Here is a 17258-nt window from a genome sequence, read left to right as displayed (position 1 = left end):
GAGCACGAGGTGACTGTAAATCCTGGAATGTTTGCATGTTAGCACTCACAGGTCTCAGTGGTCACAGTGCCCTTTTAGATTTGGTCACAGTTCATTCTCCCTTCCAGGTTGACCTCGAAGGGCAGGAGAGATGCAGTCAGCTTTGGAGGTTCATTTTAGCCTCTCCTCATTCATGGTACAACATACACTTGTTACAAATAAAGAAAAGGAGTACTTGTAGCACCTTAGAGACTAACAAATTTATTTGAGCATAAGCTTTTGTGAGCTACAGCTTCATCGGATGAAGTGAGCTGTAGCTCACGAAAGTTTATGCTCAAATAAATTTGTTAGTCTCTAAGGTGCCACAAGTACTCCTTTTCTTTTTGTGGATACAGACTAACACGGCTGCTACTCTGAAACTTGTTACAAATAGTGTTTCCTATAAAGTTGGGATGTCTTCATCCTTTCTCCAGGATGATTTAGGGCTGGGTTCTACTGAACAAACAAATCAATGGGGAGTTGCAGGGAAGTCTTCCCACAGGCGACCCATCACCTGTGCCTTGCAAATACCACAGGGAACAATCCTCCATTCCCCCCAGGAGGATGGATTTCCCACCTCTAACTGAGCTTAGCTGAGCTCTAGCTGAGCTTTCCCACCTCTAACTTCCATGATCCCACTGGCCACAAAAGTAATTTAACTTGCCCATGCCTCTTAGAGGGCAAGGTGCATCTCACCCTCAGCTGCGGGGTGCTGAGCAGAAAATCTTATGGACATAAAGTAGCAATTCAATGACTAAAGATGCCCAGTCAATATTGTCCAAGAACAGGCGCAGATCTTTACCTCCATCCACCGGCAAGTTGCAAATCCAGCTCCCGAGAAAGAAAAGTAGTTACAGAGCCTCATTAACATCAGCCAACAAGAGCCTGGGCTTGCCTCTCCTAGATTTGTGTGCCGTTTACGTGGAAGAGAGTGGGATGGACTGTTGCTGTTTTTCACACCCAGTTTCCTTCAGCTATTCCACTCATTTGCCTGCTTTCCCCACACTACCCCCTCTGTGCTCTGATCCAGAACAGGCTAGTCATACAAGACTGCTCAGTTCCTGAAGAGGCTGAAGGAGCCAAAACAGGCAGCATCTGAGGGGCCTTGCATGAGGCATGAATCTTCATTGAGCCAACCCAGAGCCATTACAGGGCTCAGCCTGGGAGGCTGCGCTGAATGATTGAGGGCTGAATGCATGGATGAGCTCCTTGGGGGACTAAGTGCTTCCCTACACCTGGTCCAGATGGCTAGATGTTTTTGCATAAATCTGTAGTTTTTCCTTCATGAATCACTGGTGGAATTTGCTCTCTGACTTCTGTACATAGCTAAAAAATAACAGGCAGTGTGACTAGTGTTTGCTTATTTATTCATTCGCACAGCATAGCCAAGGCTCCACAGAAGGTGCAGAACTTGAGTTCAGGAGCAAACGCACGACCACCATTTCTCTATGCTGGTACTGTGTTCTCCAGTACCTCCTACCAGCCAGTCCACAGGGCAGTGCTGAAAGGGAATGGGGTGGAGTGTCTGGGTGCAGGAAAGTGGTCTCAGGATGAAAAGGTGGCTATTATAGCTTACCCCAAAGTTTCTGATCCCTGTATTAGCCTTTCAGGACCTTTACTCTGTTGTGTTTTCGGGGGGCAGCTCCTGTAGCTTCATTGGTTTCCCTAAACCTCCCCCTTTTTCAGTCTTTCTGAATTTTGTTCAGAAAGGTTTTAATATTTTGGAAGAGGTCCTTGTACTACTCTGGTATCTGCAATATCTCCTCCCCCCACCACCACCACCCCTCCAATTACTGTAGAGAACAATGAGACACTGAACAGAACAGTGATTGGTGCAAACGAGAGACGAAAAAATTGATAGTACCATGAGGGTGTATTAGAGATTGGAGGAGAGAGGAGAACTAGCTGGAACATTATATTTTGCTTCGTATGGCCTAGGTTTGTCCCAGATGATCCCAGAATCATTAAAACACTGTTAAAAAACATACTGCTATAATATTTGTAACAAACATACGCTTAAGAGAAGAAGAGGGAGCATACTCAGAAATTCTAGTGTAGCATTTCAAATTGATCTATCCTAGATACCTCCGGGGCCCTATTACTCTAGTATCTGAGCAGTTTATTTATTCATATAATGCTCCTGTGAGGTGGGGAAGTATCATTACCCCTAATTTTTGGATGGGGAAACTGAGGCACGGATAAATTAAGTGACTAGCCCCAGCTCACACAGAAAAACTCCAGCTCTCTGGAGTCCCTCTCCAGTCCTTCACCACAAGACCATCTTCACTCCCTCTTATAAACAGAGGAGGGAGAGATCCCGTTTTGCATGTTTTCTGTTCATAGATAGTGGGGAAAACAGTGCACAAATTATTTAAGCGGGCAGAAGATAATTAACTCGAATCAATCTGGTTTCTGCCCAGATTATAGCTCTGGAACAGCATTAATCTTACTAATTATTTAATTTTACTAACACAGTTTTCAATGAGTTCAACAATGCATTCAATGAATCCAGCACTGATTAATAGATATAGTGTGATTGATTTTGAGTTGAAACACCCTTCAGTACTGCAAATTTTACCATTTTATTAATCAAATTATCACTTTTAGGGCATTTGAGCTGGAACTGCTCAGTCTCAAAGGGAAATCATTTTATTACACTAGTGGGCTATGCTGAGATTGAATTACAGAGTGTGTGATTTAGGGGACATAAAAAAAAATGAAGAATTTAGACTAAATTAACAGTCTCCCTTATAAAGAGTTATTTAAGTTACTGGCTGAGCTTTTGTCTAGCTTGTTGGAGGCCCATCTGGAGTAGTCTACTTCATCTGGAGTAGTCTGCCGTCACTTAGCCAGATACCTACCGCAGAGGAGAACAAGCAACCAACAATGTTTTCTGTCCCTACCAGCCCAGTGCAGGCACAGTTGCTTGGGGGCAATTCCTCTGCCACACCCATGGTTTATTTTATGCCATCCAGCCTGAGCCAAACTTCAAAATACTCCCATATGGTGATGATTTGTACTGGAGTAGCATCTAATGGTCCCAGTGGAGATGGGGACTTGGTTGTGCTAGAAGCTGTACAAATGCACAGCGAGGGACAGGATCTGCAGAACTTACACTCTGAATAGGGAAGGGCTGGGAGGAGAAGAGGCAGAGAGACTTGCCCAAGGCCTCTCAGCGGGTCAGGACTGAACCCAGGCATTGAGTCGCGGCCCAGTGCTCTATTCACTGGAGCACAGTGCCTCGCTCGCGGTACTTTTGCCACTGGCCCTAGTGTGATTGTAGCCACCTGCATTTTGCCTATTGTAAGTCAAGGAGCTGGGCGGAAAAAATTCTTGCCACTGGTGAAAGTATCCAATTCCTGCAGGTTTCTGAACACATCAGAGACATGTCAGGCTCCCACCCCAGGCACACTCACCTGCCACTATCCTGGTTCCAGAAATCTGAACTCTAGCAAGGTTAAAGACAGAAGACAGTTGATTGATGAGCTCATGGTCCTGTTTGTGGGCACAGTTTAGCTTACCCTGTAAGGGTGAAACGAGCTACTAAACCCATCGTTTGAGGGTGTTTGTAGGCTGGCCCTCTGCACAGGGCTGAATTTCACCCTTGTGCTGATTAAAAGGAATCTGTTAAAAATGCCAGTGGGGTTGTAATTTGTGGATAGACCTGACTGACTAAAAATCAATGGCTGCTTCCCCTTCATCAGTACCTGAAGACCAGGGTGAGGGGCTGTTTGGAAATGTTCTAGACAGGCAGGAAAGAGACCTCTGAACGCTTCAGCTGTGGGTGAGGTGCATGAAGTCTGAATGGAGAAAACATTGCTGATCACATGTCCCTCCCAACAGGAGCGTTCCAGCCCTATGGGCAAACCAAGCTGTATAAATCCCGTCTGGAGGCATCAGCTGCCATCTCAGCAGATACCAAACATCTCATTCTGTTATTCTAAGGCGCCCCAGCCTGCGAGTTGCTGGAATCTGGGGAAATGAAAAGGTGAGAATACATTATTGATTAATTACTTAGTCATCTCCAAATGGTTATTGAGCACAGCTGTGACTTTGACAAATTACTTCTCAATTTTTGTGACTGATATGCAATTTGAATCATGCCGTTTTACTATGCTCCTGTCAGAATGTGACATGGAATATGATTCTAGTGTCTTGCATAAGACAGCGGTGTCATGTGTAGGTAATTGATGATATTTGCAAATGGTTAGCTAAAAATAATTAAACACTGTGATATTTTCTTTGAAAGGAACATTGGATTCATTAGTTGAGCTGAAAGTGAAACATCAACTTTCTGTTATAGCCACATTTAATAAGAAAGTCTTAGGCCACTGCTCTGCAAAGACTAGTGATAGCCTGAACCTACTGACAGGTTTCAGAGTAGCAGCCGTGTTAGTCTGTATTCACAAAAAGAAAAGGAGGACTTGTGGCACCTTAGAGACTAACAAATTTATTTGAGCATAAGCTTTTGTGAGCTACAGCTCACTTCATCAGATGCATTCCTGAACCTACTGACACCAATTTATCTCATGCTCCACTCACAAACATCCACTAGCCTAGACCTACACAAACACAGTTTTGCCAGGCTGCCCTCATTCACACACACACCGCATCTCCATGCAAACATACACCCACATGTGCATGCTCACAACCACAGCGAAACACATACATGGGGGGCACCCAGAGCAGTTCAGGGCTCTGTCACCACTTGCCCTGTACCTTCAGGGAACTCAGCCATAGCTCCATGGCACCAAGGCACCCCGAAAGCAGGGCCCTGCCCACAAGCCTAAGGTCTCACCCTGGCTGCCAGCAGCCTAGTTACTCCTGGCAGGGTGACACCAACAGCCCTTCCAGTCCCAAGGCTCCCCAAATCTGTCCTCCCCGAGTTCTGAAGTACCAGACACTGGGACCGTTCTCCTCTTGTTCCTCACCCCAGTTATCAGTTCACTCTGGCACCCACACAGATTGCATAGCAGGCACCAGCTGGGGATAAATATCAACAAACAGGTTATTTCATAGAAAACCAGAGATTCCAAGGTGGAATACACAGGGAAAGCAAACCTAGACAAGGTGCACAGAAAAATAACATAAAGCTGCAACCTCAGGGGCTACACTTCCGTATTAGATTAAATTTTCATTTCTAACATGAGTTACCTATTGCCTGTGAACAGTTTCTCAGCGTACCCCTTCACTATGGGGGGGGGGGGAATCAGCATTCTCAGACAGCGAATGCATCCGATGAAGTGAGCTGTAGCTCACGAAAGCTTATGCTCTAATAAATTTGTTAGTCTCTAAGGTGCCACAAGTACACCTTTTCTTTTTGCGAATACAGACTAACACGGCTGCTTCTCTGAAACCTGCCAGAGGCTGTCTCTCAGTTTCTGGATGGATGGATGGATTTCATTTCACGTTGAACCTCTTCCATTTTAAAAGGATTGGCAGGTTTTTTCTTCAGACATTATAGATCTTCAAAGTGGGAAATTCCCACTTGTCTCAATGGCTTTCCATTAACTTTAATGGTCTACCATTGTCTTTTCCTGGGTTGGACAATGGAGGGGTACTTGAAGCTGGCTTTGTGTAAACACCTGGATTGGGAGGTACCCCTCCCTGCTTGATTGCTTCACCACCTGTTGGGAGGTGGTATTGAAGTCATAGTACAGATTATAAACACAGTTTTCTATACACACAAATACACAGATACATAAAATTGGCTGTATACATATCTTATAATGACTATCATGTTCAGAATGTTACAAGCTTTCATAAAAGACCTCACGTGATACACTTCCGTAGCACAATAATACAGTTTGCAATCAGTTCAACTGCTCATTTGGGAGTTTAAACCTTCTGTTCTCTCTTTGGGATGCCTGGACCCTGATGTTATAACATGGAACTTGCTGAATTCCTAGGTGTGATCAGAAAGCGGGTATCAGCCTTTGAATCCTCTTGCAGATCAGGTAACATTTAAGGTCAGCAAGCGTAGAGGCATCTGCTGTGAATGTTAGAAAGTCTAAGCTGGGAGAAGGAGCTGAAATAGAAGTTGCAGCCAAGAGCCCCAAGACCTTTCATTAAATACTGTCTCATTCAGTAAATAACCATTTTTATTCCCAGCATCTCAGGAGATGACTAGCTGATCACACACTCATAGCAAACAGCATAGGTCAAAGTACATGCTGAAGCCCATTACCTGCCACTTCTTACAAAGGTTTCAGAGTTGCAGCTGTGTTAGTCTGTATCCGCAAAAAGGAAAGGAGTACTCATGGCACCTTAGAAACTAACAAATTTATCTGAGCATAGCTCACTTACCTGATCGCTGTCATTACAGTGTGTATGATAACACCCATTGTTTCATGTTCTCTGTGTATATAAAATCTCCCCACTGTATTTTCCACTGCATTCCTCTGATGAAGTGGAGCTGTAGCTCACGAAAGCTTATGCTCAAATAAATTTGTTAGTCTCTAAGGTGCCACAAGTACTTCTGTTCTTCTTTCAAAGGGGAGCTCAGGAAGTCTTTCACTTCTGTTTGCATGGGATGTTGAAGGAGATTTATTCCTGCCAGAACATCCCCGTGATGTATGGTTCCCTTTAACATACAGGGCTGCTCTGAAAAGTGATCATGCTCAGCCCTACAGAGCCAACATAGCTACAGAGAGGAAGGTGGATTCTCCTCTGTCCTGCTTTTTAACTCTGGAAGCAAATGTAGGCTGAAGACTCAGACTCTCGAAGTATTCTGCCTCATCCTTGTGCATGACAGGCTGTGTCTTTGTCAGAGAGCACTCCAGGAGGTGATTTGAAGGCGGATGGTCATATGGCTGCCTCTTTAAACTATTCTAGAGAGGAAGTAGGTCATGAGCCTTAAAAATGCCTGAGCACGTTTTAAATAGTCCTCGGTATCTCTCCTGTCCAGTGGTCTCTTTGGCAGAGGAGTCCTAGGAGATTTTCAACTGTCTAATGCCCCAGTGCTAAATATTTAGAAAAATGAAACGGGAAAAAAATCTCCCAGCCAGAAATAACTTTGCTTGTTCTTAAAAACAACAGAATCTCATGCAGGCCTGATGTGATGCAGGCTTTGCCTGAGCCCTTGCCTTGGCTTCTCTTCAATTTGTCATCCCATGCCAGATTCCACCGGCTGGTTCACTAATCAAACTAACGAGTTTCCACTGGGGAGGAATGTGGGCTGCCATGGTAATAAGAGTGGATAATCATTGTGTTGTGTGTTAAGGCATCATCTTGAGGAGGCTCATCTGTTGTTCTTATTAAGGCAGGGGAGAGCATGTATTTTAATGCTTTGATTATTTTAAATGCCTGTTTACCCAACTCTAACGTAACAGCGAACAGGGCTGGTTGTGACTCCAGCCTGCTGGATTCTTGCAGTGCAGAACACCACTTTCCCAAGTGGAAGGGACTTGGGGTCTGATTTCCATTTTTGATTTCAGTGGCAGTCAGGTTCCTAACTACTTTTGAGGATTTGGGCCTCCATCCCTCCATCTCAGATTCCAAAAGCCGAGCCAGCTGCCTCAAGCTGCTGGGGAAGTTATCAGGGGCTGGAAAGGGATTGCAGAATCCTAAACTCAGCTCTTGAGAAGTAAGTAAAGGGGAAGACAAGTGATGCTAACAATATTGGGTAGCTCATCATGTACTGAATTACTCCTACAGAGTCTCTGAGCACTTGACTTCAAATTATACTGTTACCTGCTCTGCTACTTGCTACTTCGGTGAGAGAGAAAAACACCTACAGCCTCATCTTAGGGCTTTAACGTAGACTGGCCCGGAAAGGTGCATGACGCACGCATCTTTTGGGACACTGGCCTGTTCAGGAAGCTGCAAGCCAGGACTTTTTTCCCAGACCAGAAGATCACTGTAGGGGAAGTTGAAATGCCCATTGTGATCCTTGGAGACCCCGCTTACGCATTAATGCCGTGGCTCATGAAATCCTACACAGGAAGCCTTGACAGCAGCAAGGAGCGGTTCAACAACAGGCTGAGCCGGTGTGGAATGACTGTGGAGTGTGCTTTTGGCTGTTTAAAGGGCTGCTGGCGCTCTCTGTATGGGAAACTGGACCTGGCTGATGACAGCATCCCTGCGGTTTTATCCACGTGCTGTGCCCTCCATAACATTTGTGAAGGGAAGGGTGAACGATTCACTCTGACATGGAACTCGGAGGTTCAACACCTCAAGGTTGAATTTGAACAGCCAGAGAGCAGGGCTATTAGAGGGGCCCAGCGTGGGGCTGTAAGGATTAGGGATGCCTTGAGGGAGCAACTGGAGGCTGAAAGCCACCAGTAATGTCTGGTTCCCTGCACGGGAGCGAAGTGCAGTGGTACCAATGTTAGTAGGAATCTGTGTTTGCTTGTGAGTTACAGCGTGATAAAGCAGCCCCAGGTACACTAGCTTACTCCCTGTCCACACTGGCAAGGCACGTAGAGCGCTCTGTCTCTGCGACTACAGTGCTGCTGGTATCCACCTTGGTGAGTGGAATAACTTTTGCTCCGCTCCCGCTATGACCCTTACCCACTGCACTCAACCCCCATCACCATGCAGTATAGCCATCCTGAAGTGCAGCACTCATTGCACAAGACTCCAGACAGAAAGGCTGAGTATGATAACAGGACATATGCAAACCTGTGATTGTACCGTTTCCCACCCCACCCCCTTGCCCTTTCTGTTTCCCAAGCAGTTGTGTTTCTTTTCAATAAATGAATTTTCTTTTCAATAAATGGATTTTTTGGCTTTGAAAACATTCTTTATTATTGCATAAAGTAAAAGATACCTTAGCCCAGGAAAGAAACAGGCACTGCAAGTCAGCATAGCAAACACAGATTCCTACTAACATTGGAACCACTGCACTTCACTCCCATGCAGGGCACCAGACAGTACTGGTGGCTTTCAGCCTCCCTTTGCTCCCTCAAGGCATCCCTAATCCTTACAGCCCCACGCTGGGCCCCTCTAATAGCCCTGCTCTCTGGCTGTTCAAATTCAACCTTGAGGTGTTGAACCTCCGAGTTCCATGCCAGAGTGAATCGTTCACCCTTCCCTTCACAAATGTTATGGAGGGTACAGCACACGGATAAAACCGCGGGGATGCTGTCATCAGCCAGGTCCAGTTTCCCACACAGAGAGCACCAGCAGGCCTTTAAACAGCCAAAAGCACACTCCACAGTCATTCTACACTGGCTCAGCCTGTTGTTGAACTGTTCCTTGCTGCTGTCAAGGCTTCCTGTGTAGGATTTCATGAGCCACGGCATTAATGGGTAAGCGGGGTCTCCAAGGATCACAATGGGCATTTCGACTTCCCCTACAGTGATCTTCTGGTCTGGGAAAAAAGTCCCGGCTTGCAGCTTCCTGAACAGGCCAGTGTCCGAAAGATGCATGCGTCATGAACCTTTCCGGGCCAGCCTACGTTAATGTCAATGAAACGCCCATGGTGATCCACAAGCGTCTGGAGACCCATAGAGAAATACCCCATCAGATTAACATACTCGGAGGCTAGGTGGGCTGGTGCCAGAATTGGAATATGTGTGCCATCTATCGCCTCTCCACAGTCAGGGAAACCGATTTGTGCAAAACCATCCACAATGTCATGCACGTTACCCGGAGTCTCGGTTCTTCTGAGCAGGATGCGATTAATGGCCCTGCAAACTTGCATCAACACGTTCCAACGATCGACTTCCCCACTCCAGACTGGTTAGCGACCAATCGGTAGCTGTCTGGAGTTGCCAGCTTCCAGACTGCAATAGCCACCCGCTTCTCCACTGTCAAAGCAGCTCTCAATCTCATGTCCTTGCGCCGCAGGGTGGGGGCGAGCTCCTCACACAGTCCCATGAAAGTGGCTTTTCTCATTCTAAAGTTCTGCAGCCACTGCTCGTCATCCCAGACTTGCATGACAATGTGATCCTACCACTCAGTGCTTGTTTCCCACGCCCAAAATCGGCGTTCCACGGTGGTGAGCAGGTCCATGAATGCCACCAGCAAACTCATGTCATATGCATTTCTCAAGTCGATATCGTCGGAGCCCTCGCTGTCATCTTGGGTCATAAGGAATAACTCAACTGCCAAACGTGACGTGCTGGCGAGACTCGTCAGCATACTCCTCAGCACTTAGGGATTCATCCCCGCAGACCGAAAGGGAAGACAGAGCGCACAGTATAAAAAACGTTGAAAGATGGTGCCAAATATAGACGGAAGCAAAGGGATTGCTGGGATGCGAACCAATGTATCATGAGGCGTTGGGACAGGACCCAGAATGCCCCGCTCCTCCCACCCCTTTCCCACAAGCCACAGTGCCAGAATGGGAAGAGGTGCTCTGTGGGATGGCTGCAAGTGCTGCAAATGTGGCCACGCCAGTGCGTTTGTTCCTGTCAGTGTGGACAGACTGCAGCACTTTCCCTACTGCGCTCTACGAAGGTGGGTTTAACTCAAAGCACTCTACATCTGCAAGTGTAGCCATACCCTTAGTTAAACTGTCCTGACTCGCTGGCTCTGTAGCCGTAAGTCTAATTATTTTTAACCCTTCAGCTCACACTCACCATCCAGTGTGGTGCCATTCATACTCAGACTGGGCTGACAAGCAATGTGCGTCTGTGGTGCTGCTTTAGGACATATGAAATATTGTGTCCAGTGTGTGTGTGTGAGAGAGAGAGAGAGAGAGAGATTCCTGAGGCCAACTCTCCCTCGCTCTTTGAGGGCTTCATTTTCCTCAGGATAGTTTCACCAGAAAGGAATCAAATGAGGGGCCTGGGAGGGAAGCTTTAAGTGATTTAAAGGGCACAGAAGAGTGCCAGACTTGTCAGGGCTCCAGATGAAATAAATACGAAGAAGAGTGAAAACTGCAGTCTGTTCTGCAAAGATAGGCTCCAACTGCAGTGCCATTATATCACTGAATACAGGGTAGGGAAATTAGATTGGGCTGCAGCCAGAATGGATAAAACAGGCGCTCCCTTTATTAGGATGTTCACAGTGTACAAACATTATATTTACTTCAATGTCTAACCTGGCTGTTATTCACTCTTCAGGGTTTAAATTCAGGACCTTTCCATCAATTTAACCACTTGGGCTATAATAACAAAGGCTGAAAGAAACCTGAGTTTCCATAGGATCATGACCATTAGAGATGGTAAGAGCCCATAGGGCTCATGCCCTGGTCTGTGAGGTGCTGGGTGTCCTCATCTCCCAATGCTTTGCAGAGGTAGGGTGACATTCCATTAGTATCAAACTAGTACTGCATTGGATGTGAGCAGCACAGGATCCTCCCATCTCCAAACCGCCAGCCAGGGTATTCCCCTCAGCCCTGGTCACTGTCACAGCAGGGAAGAGCACTAGGGATAGTGGAAGCAATATGTGCTTGATCCAGCAGTGCACATACAATCCACAATGTTTTTGGAGAGTGTTGGGGACAACTTCCTGGTGCAAGTGCTGGACAATCCAACTAGGGGCTGTGCTCCTCTTGACCTGCTGCTCACAAACCGGCAAGAATTCGTAGGGGTGGGTGGCAACCTGGGCAGCAGTGACCATGAGATGGTCAAGTTCAGGATCCTGACACAAGGAAGAAAGGAGAGGAGCAGAATACGGACCCTGGACTTCAGAAAAGCAGACTTTGATGCCCTCAGGGAACTGATGGGCAGGATCCCCTGGGAGAATAACATGAGGGGGAAAGAAGTCCAGGAAAGCTGGCTGTATTTTAAAGAAGCCTTATTGCGGGCACAGGAACAAACCATCCCGATGTTCGGAAAGAATAGCAAATATGGCTGGTGACCAGCTTGGCTTAACACAGAAATCTTCGGTGTGCTTAAACACAAAAAGGAAGCTTACAAAAAGTGGAAACTTGGACAGATGGCTAGGGAGGAGTATAAAAATATTGCTCAAGCATTCAGGGATGTAATCAGGAAGGCCAAAGCACAATGGGAGTTTCAGCTAGCAAGGGATGTGAAGGGTTTCTACAGATACATTAGCAACAAGAAGAAGGTCGGGGAAGTGTGGGACCCTTACAGAATGCGGGAGGCAACTTAGTGGCAGATGATGTGGAAAAAGCTGAAGTACTCAATGCTTTTTTTGCCTCAGTGTTCACAGACAGGGTCAGCTCTCAGTCTGCTGCCTTGGCAGTATGGGGAGGAGGTGAACAGCCCGGAGTGGTGAAAGAACGGATTAAGGACTATTTAGAACAGCTGGACATGCATAAGTCCATGGGGCCGGATGTGCTGCATGCAAGGGTGCTGAGGGAGTTGGCTGATGTGGTTGCAGAGCCTTTGGCCATTATCTTTTAAAACTCGTGGCAATCGGGGGAGGTCTTGGACGATTAGAAAAAGGCAAATATAGTGCCCATCTTTTAAAAAGTGAAGAAGGAGAATCCAGGGAACTACAGACTGGTCAGCCTCACGTCAGTCCCTGGAAAAATCATGGACCAGGTCCTCAAGGAATCCATTTTGAATCACTTGGAGGAGAGGAAGATGATCAGGAACAGTCAACATGGATTCACCAAGGGCAAGTCATGCCTGACTAACCTAATTGACTTCTATGATGAGATAACTGGCTCTGTGGATCTGGGGAAAGTGGTGGATGTGTTAGACCTTGACTTTAGCAAAGCTTTTGATACGGTCTCCCACTGTATTCTTGCCAGTAAGTTAAAGAAGTATGGGCTGGATGAATGGACGATAAGGTAGATAGAAAGCTGGCTAAACTGTTGGGCTCAACGAGTAGTGACCAACAGCTCGATGTCTAGTTGGCAGCCAGTATCAAGCAGAGTGCCCCAAGGGTCTGTCCTGGGTCCAGTTTTGTTCAATATGTTTATTGATGATCTGGAGGATGATGTGGATTGCATCCTCAGCAAGTTTGCAGGTGACACTAAACTGGGAGGAGTGGTAAATACGCTGGAGGGTAGGCATAGGGTCCAGAGTGACCTAGACAAATTAGAGGATTGGGCCAAAAGAAATCTGATGAGATTCAACAAGCACAAGTGCAGAGTCCTGCACTTAGGACAGAAGAATCCCATGCACTGCTACAGGCTGGGGACCGACTGGCTAAGCAGCAGAAAAGGACCTGGGGATTACAGTGGACGAGAAGTTGGATATGTGTCAGCAGTGTGCCCTTGTTGCCGAGAAGGCTAACAGCATATTGGGCTGCATTAGAAGGAGCATTGTCAGCAGATTGAGGGAAGTAATTATTCTCCTCTATTGAACACTGGTGAAGCCACATCTGGAGTATTGTGTTCAGTTTTGGGCCCCCCACTACAAGAAGGATGTGGACAAATTAGAAAGAATCTAGCAGAGGGCAACAAAAATTATTAGGGGGCTGGGGCACATGATTTATGAGGAGAGGCTGAGGGAACTGGGATTATTTAGTCTGCAGAAGAGAAGAGTGAGGCGGGATTTGATAGCAGCCTTCAACTACTTGAAGGGGGGTTCCAAAGAGGTTGGAGCTCAGCTGTTCTCAGTGGTGGCAGATGACAGAACAAGGAGCAACGGTCTCAAGTTGAAATGGGGGAGGTCTAGATTGGATATTAGGAAATACTATTTCACTAGGAGGGTGGTGAAGCACTAGAATGCGTTACCTAGGGAGGTGGTGGAATCTCCTTCCTTTGAGATTTTTAAGGCCCAGTTTGACAAAGCCCTGGCTGGGATGATTTAGTTGGTGCTGGTCCTGCCTTGAGCAGGGGGTTGGACTAAATGACCTCCTGAGGTCTCTTTCAACCCTAATCTTCTATGATCCTATGATCCTGCATCCATCAATGCCAAACGCAAACCTGCACCTGCCCTTTGAACCTGTGATGAACCTTCTGGGTGAAATTGTGAACCCACTGAAATCAATGGGAGTTTTGCCATTGAGTTCAGTGCAGCCAGGATCTCACCCCCTGTGCCTGTGGCCCTCTCCGGAGCAGTACTCTGAATCTCTGCATGTTTTGAGACTTCATGCCCCATGCATCTGTGATGAAGTCTTGTTCTTCAGCTCACCCTTCCCTGCCACTTGGCACTAGAAACAGGAACCAAACTGCAGTTTCAAAAAGGAAACGCTCTTACAATCCTTTGCAGGACATCGAAAGATGAACCAGCTGTGGTTGCTGTATCTGCTAGTCCTTCACTCTCAGTGCTGGCCAGTTTATCTTTCCATCCGTAACTGTTAGCAATCTGAGCGCAGGACAGCTGCCCCCCAGCTGGACTGACAGAGTCTAACAAATAACCTCTGGGATAACAGAGAACATTAGACACTGCAAAAGGCCATTCCTGGAGACCAGAAGGTGAGTGGCCTCATAAAGAACAATTTCACACTATTTAAACAAGTCCCTGCTGGCTGACCTGTATGACTCCTTGTTCTGGTAATAGCTACAGGGACACTGTTGCTTTTCTACCTCTTTGGGAAAAAAAAACCCTTTACCATGAAAACTGATTGAAAATGAGGAATGTCTGAGGTGCCCTGTCTCAGTCCATGCTTAGAGTAAAGGGAAGAGCCATGTGAAGTAGCAATTGGGAAATAGCCTTGTTCACCACATGTATTCAATGCCTCCGTATTTAAATGTCCTTTAGAACCCAGCTGGCCCCAGGAAGTGGACTGCAGTAACAAAACTCCTTGTTGCATGTGTCCTCTAGCCTGCTATCGATGCCTGGAGTCCCCCAGTCTCAGCATTAGACGCAGGAGAGCAGTGCTGAAATGGGAGAGCCCTGGCTGGCATGTTGGGGACATGTTAATTGGGTAGCTGGAAAGTGTGAGTCAGGGGCTGGAGGTGCAAAGGAAGGAAAGGGAGGGGCTGTGTTGAGTGAGGTGGTCTGTAATGCAGAGTAAAGCGATGGAGGGTGCCACACTCCTACTCTCCACTGGGAAATCCAGATCTGCTCTCTAGGTGCCACGTCTTTACTTCCTGAATCCAAATATCTCCTCCTGAGTCACCTCTCATTCCCGTGTGTCACATGGGTGATTTGGATCTCGCCTACATTCGTTTCTCACGTGTGTCACTCCACTAACATCCACACTGATTCAGACGGTATAAGGTAAAACAAGAATCAAGCCTCTATGCCGCGCCTTGCCATGGACAGCTGGACATCCCCTGGCCTGAAATTCACTCTGGCTCTGTGCCCTGGGTCTTCAGCAGTGAGCCTGAAGTGTCCATTTCTTCACAAAGTCCTCAGGTGACCTGCACACCAAGAGAGGAAAGAGCCTGGTAGCTATGGCACAGGACTGGGACTCAGGAGAGCTAAATTCAAGTCCTGTCCCTGCCACAGACTCTGGGTGACCTTGGGCAGATCACTTAATCATTTTGTGCCTCAGCTCCCCAACTGGGGCTAATAATCCTGCCTTTCTCCCATCCTTTTCTGTCTCATCTCCTTAGACCATTAGCTCTTCGGGTCAGGACCGGTCTCTTCCCATGTTCATGTCCGGCATGTAGCACAATGGGCCTGATTGTGCTCAAGGACTGTGGGTGCTACTTTGGAAATTCCTAATCATAATTTCAGCCAGCCGTTATAACTCTGTCACTCGGAGCTCCATTGGGACCAAATAGCTTAGTACAAAATAGAGGAGAAACAGAAGAAAATGTTTACTCGCCTGTTTTGGTTACTCTGCCAAAGTTCAAACAAATGTACCCTCTTCCTGGGCCTATAGCCAGCCCTCCCCTCTCATTGCCTTCATTCACTTTTTTTACTATTAATTTGCTACTCTGCTACTTTGCATTTTATTATTTTGTCAAAAGTTAGGCTGGCATGCAACTCCCTTGGTCTTCAGTGTTATCAGATGGTTGGATCAGACAGATAAGGACACCTAGTAGATGGATACATATTTTTCAGGACCGATCTGATGGTAAATGCCATATTTATAATTTTTCCAGTTTTGTCAACTAGATTGCCAATAATGTCAACTATACATATCCCATTCAATGATTTTGAGGGTTTTTCTTCCCACTCCTCCGTTGGCTTAATAATTTATTTTAAAAACGTTTGGCTCTACATTCTAATTGGAATCATGTCTCTCCCGCTGTTCAGTGTTGCATTTACAATTTCATGTGTTTAGTAAACTACATATTTTTAATTTTCACATTTGTTCTGTGTGTGGAGTTCTATTTAATGCTCTTGGTCTAACTGCAGGCGTTAATAATTTGACTGCTAAAAATGCAGTTGAGTGGAAATTCATTCCAATGCAAGCTATTTCTGCAAGTTTGATTGACTTTTGTTAGCACCTTTTTCACTTGAGACTTTGACTGAAGTATTGACATTCTGAAGTTCTCTGCCTGGAGTGAACAATTATTGACAGTACACAGGGAAAGGGGAATTTTAAAGGTGACAAGACTAGTAATGAATATTTTAACTGCTTTGCTGGAATAAATTCAGCTTTAATGAAACAAACCTAAAACAATGGCCTTGTGCCAAATGAAAACAAGTGACAGAGCCCCGCATGAGACAATTGATGGGGGGAACGCGAAGTTCCGATGATGAATATTTAAAGAACCAACACATTTCAGGTAGCAATAAATTATGGCCTTCAGGTTGTCTCACCCTAACAGTTACCATATGTCAAGCTGACACCATTTGTTGCTTTGTTTGCTCTGCAAATATTAATTTTTTGGGGGAAAAACATCCTTTACAGAATCGGCTTTTCTGTACACCTTGGTCAAAGCTTTAAAATGGAAAAGGGGTGTGTGTGTGCGCGTATGCATTTGTGACCCAACCATTGAGATCAGCTGAGATGCATTTCCCAGCTGTCCCAAGACCTGACTATCTGAGAACAGGGGAGAAGACATTTTCAGTAGAGGTCTTGGACTCTTCTATTCACTCTGCCCATTATTCTGCTGGAGCATGAGTCTGACATCAGAGCTTGGTGAAAAGTTCCTCTGTTCGCTTGGTGATGGCCTGGCTTTCAGAAGGGCTGAACCCTAGCAGTTCCCACTGAAATCAGAGAGGTGTGGACGCTCAGCTCCTCTGGCAATCCAGCAAGATCTAGTGCAGGACGGGTAAAGGAGGCTGTGGCAATGATGTCTTACCATTAACAGGCAGGCCCAGCTTCTGCTGCCTTTGCTTCCACTGACTAGCCCTTTACCCGGATTTACTGGAGCAGGATGTGACAAGGGATCCAGGAAGGAGGGTTAAGGATAGTAAGAAGGAATGTATGTAAGTGTGGTGTAGCTGAAGTGTATACGAGCACAGACAGCAGGACAGAGGATTTAAACACCACTGCGTCTGCACAGCCATAAGCAAGGAAGGAAGCATCATTGCTCAGAGGCTGCCCTTTGCTGGGAAAAGTTGTCTCCTGGAAAATATATTGTC

At 46.3% G+C, this 17258-nt stretch overlaps 1 long non-coding RNA gene across 2 annotated transcripts; it reads right to left on the bottom strand.

Moving 5' to 3' along the window:
• Positions 1–1876: 1876 nt before the first annotated feature.
• On the bottom strand, positions 1877–10729 carry LOC122457143. 2 transcript variants are annotated; one of them, XR_006276513.1, is made up of 2 exons: positions 10545–10729; positions 1877–3990 (listed from the first exon to the last, which is right to left on the bottom strand). It is a non-coding gene; the product is annotated as an uncharacterized LOC122457143 (long non-coding RNA). The 2 variants fall into 2 exon arrangements; XR_006276514.1 differs by lacking the exon at positions 10545–10729 and adding an exon at positions 9610–9669.
• Between the last annotated feature and the right edge of the window lie 6529 nt (positions 10730–17258).

Source organism: Dermochelys coriacea, chromosome 21, assembly GCF_009764565.3.
Source record: "Dermochelys coriacea isolate rDerCor1 chromosome 21, rDerCor1.pri.v4, whole genome shotgun sequence".
NCBI classification, from domain to species: Eukaryota; Metazoa; Chordata; order Testudines; family Dermochelyidae; genus Dermochelys; species Dermochelys coriacea.
This window is presented reverse-complemented; position numbering and strand designations above follow the sequence as displayed.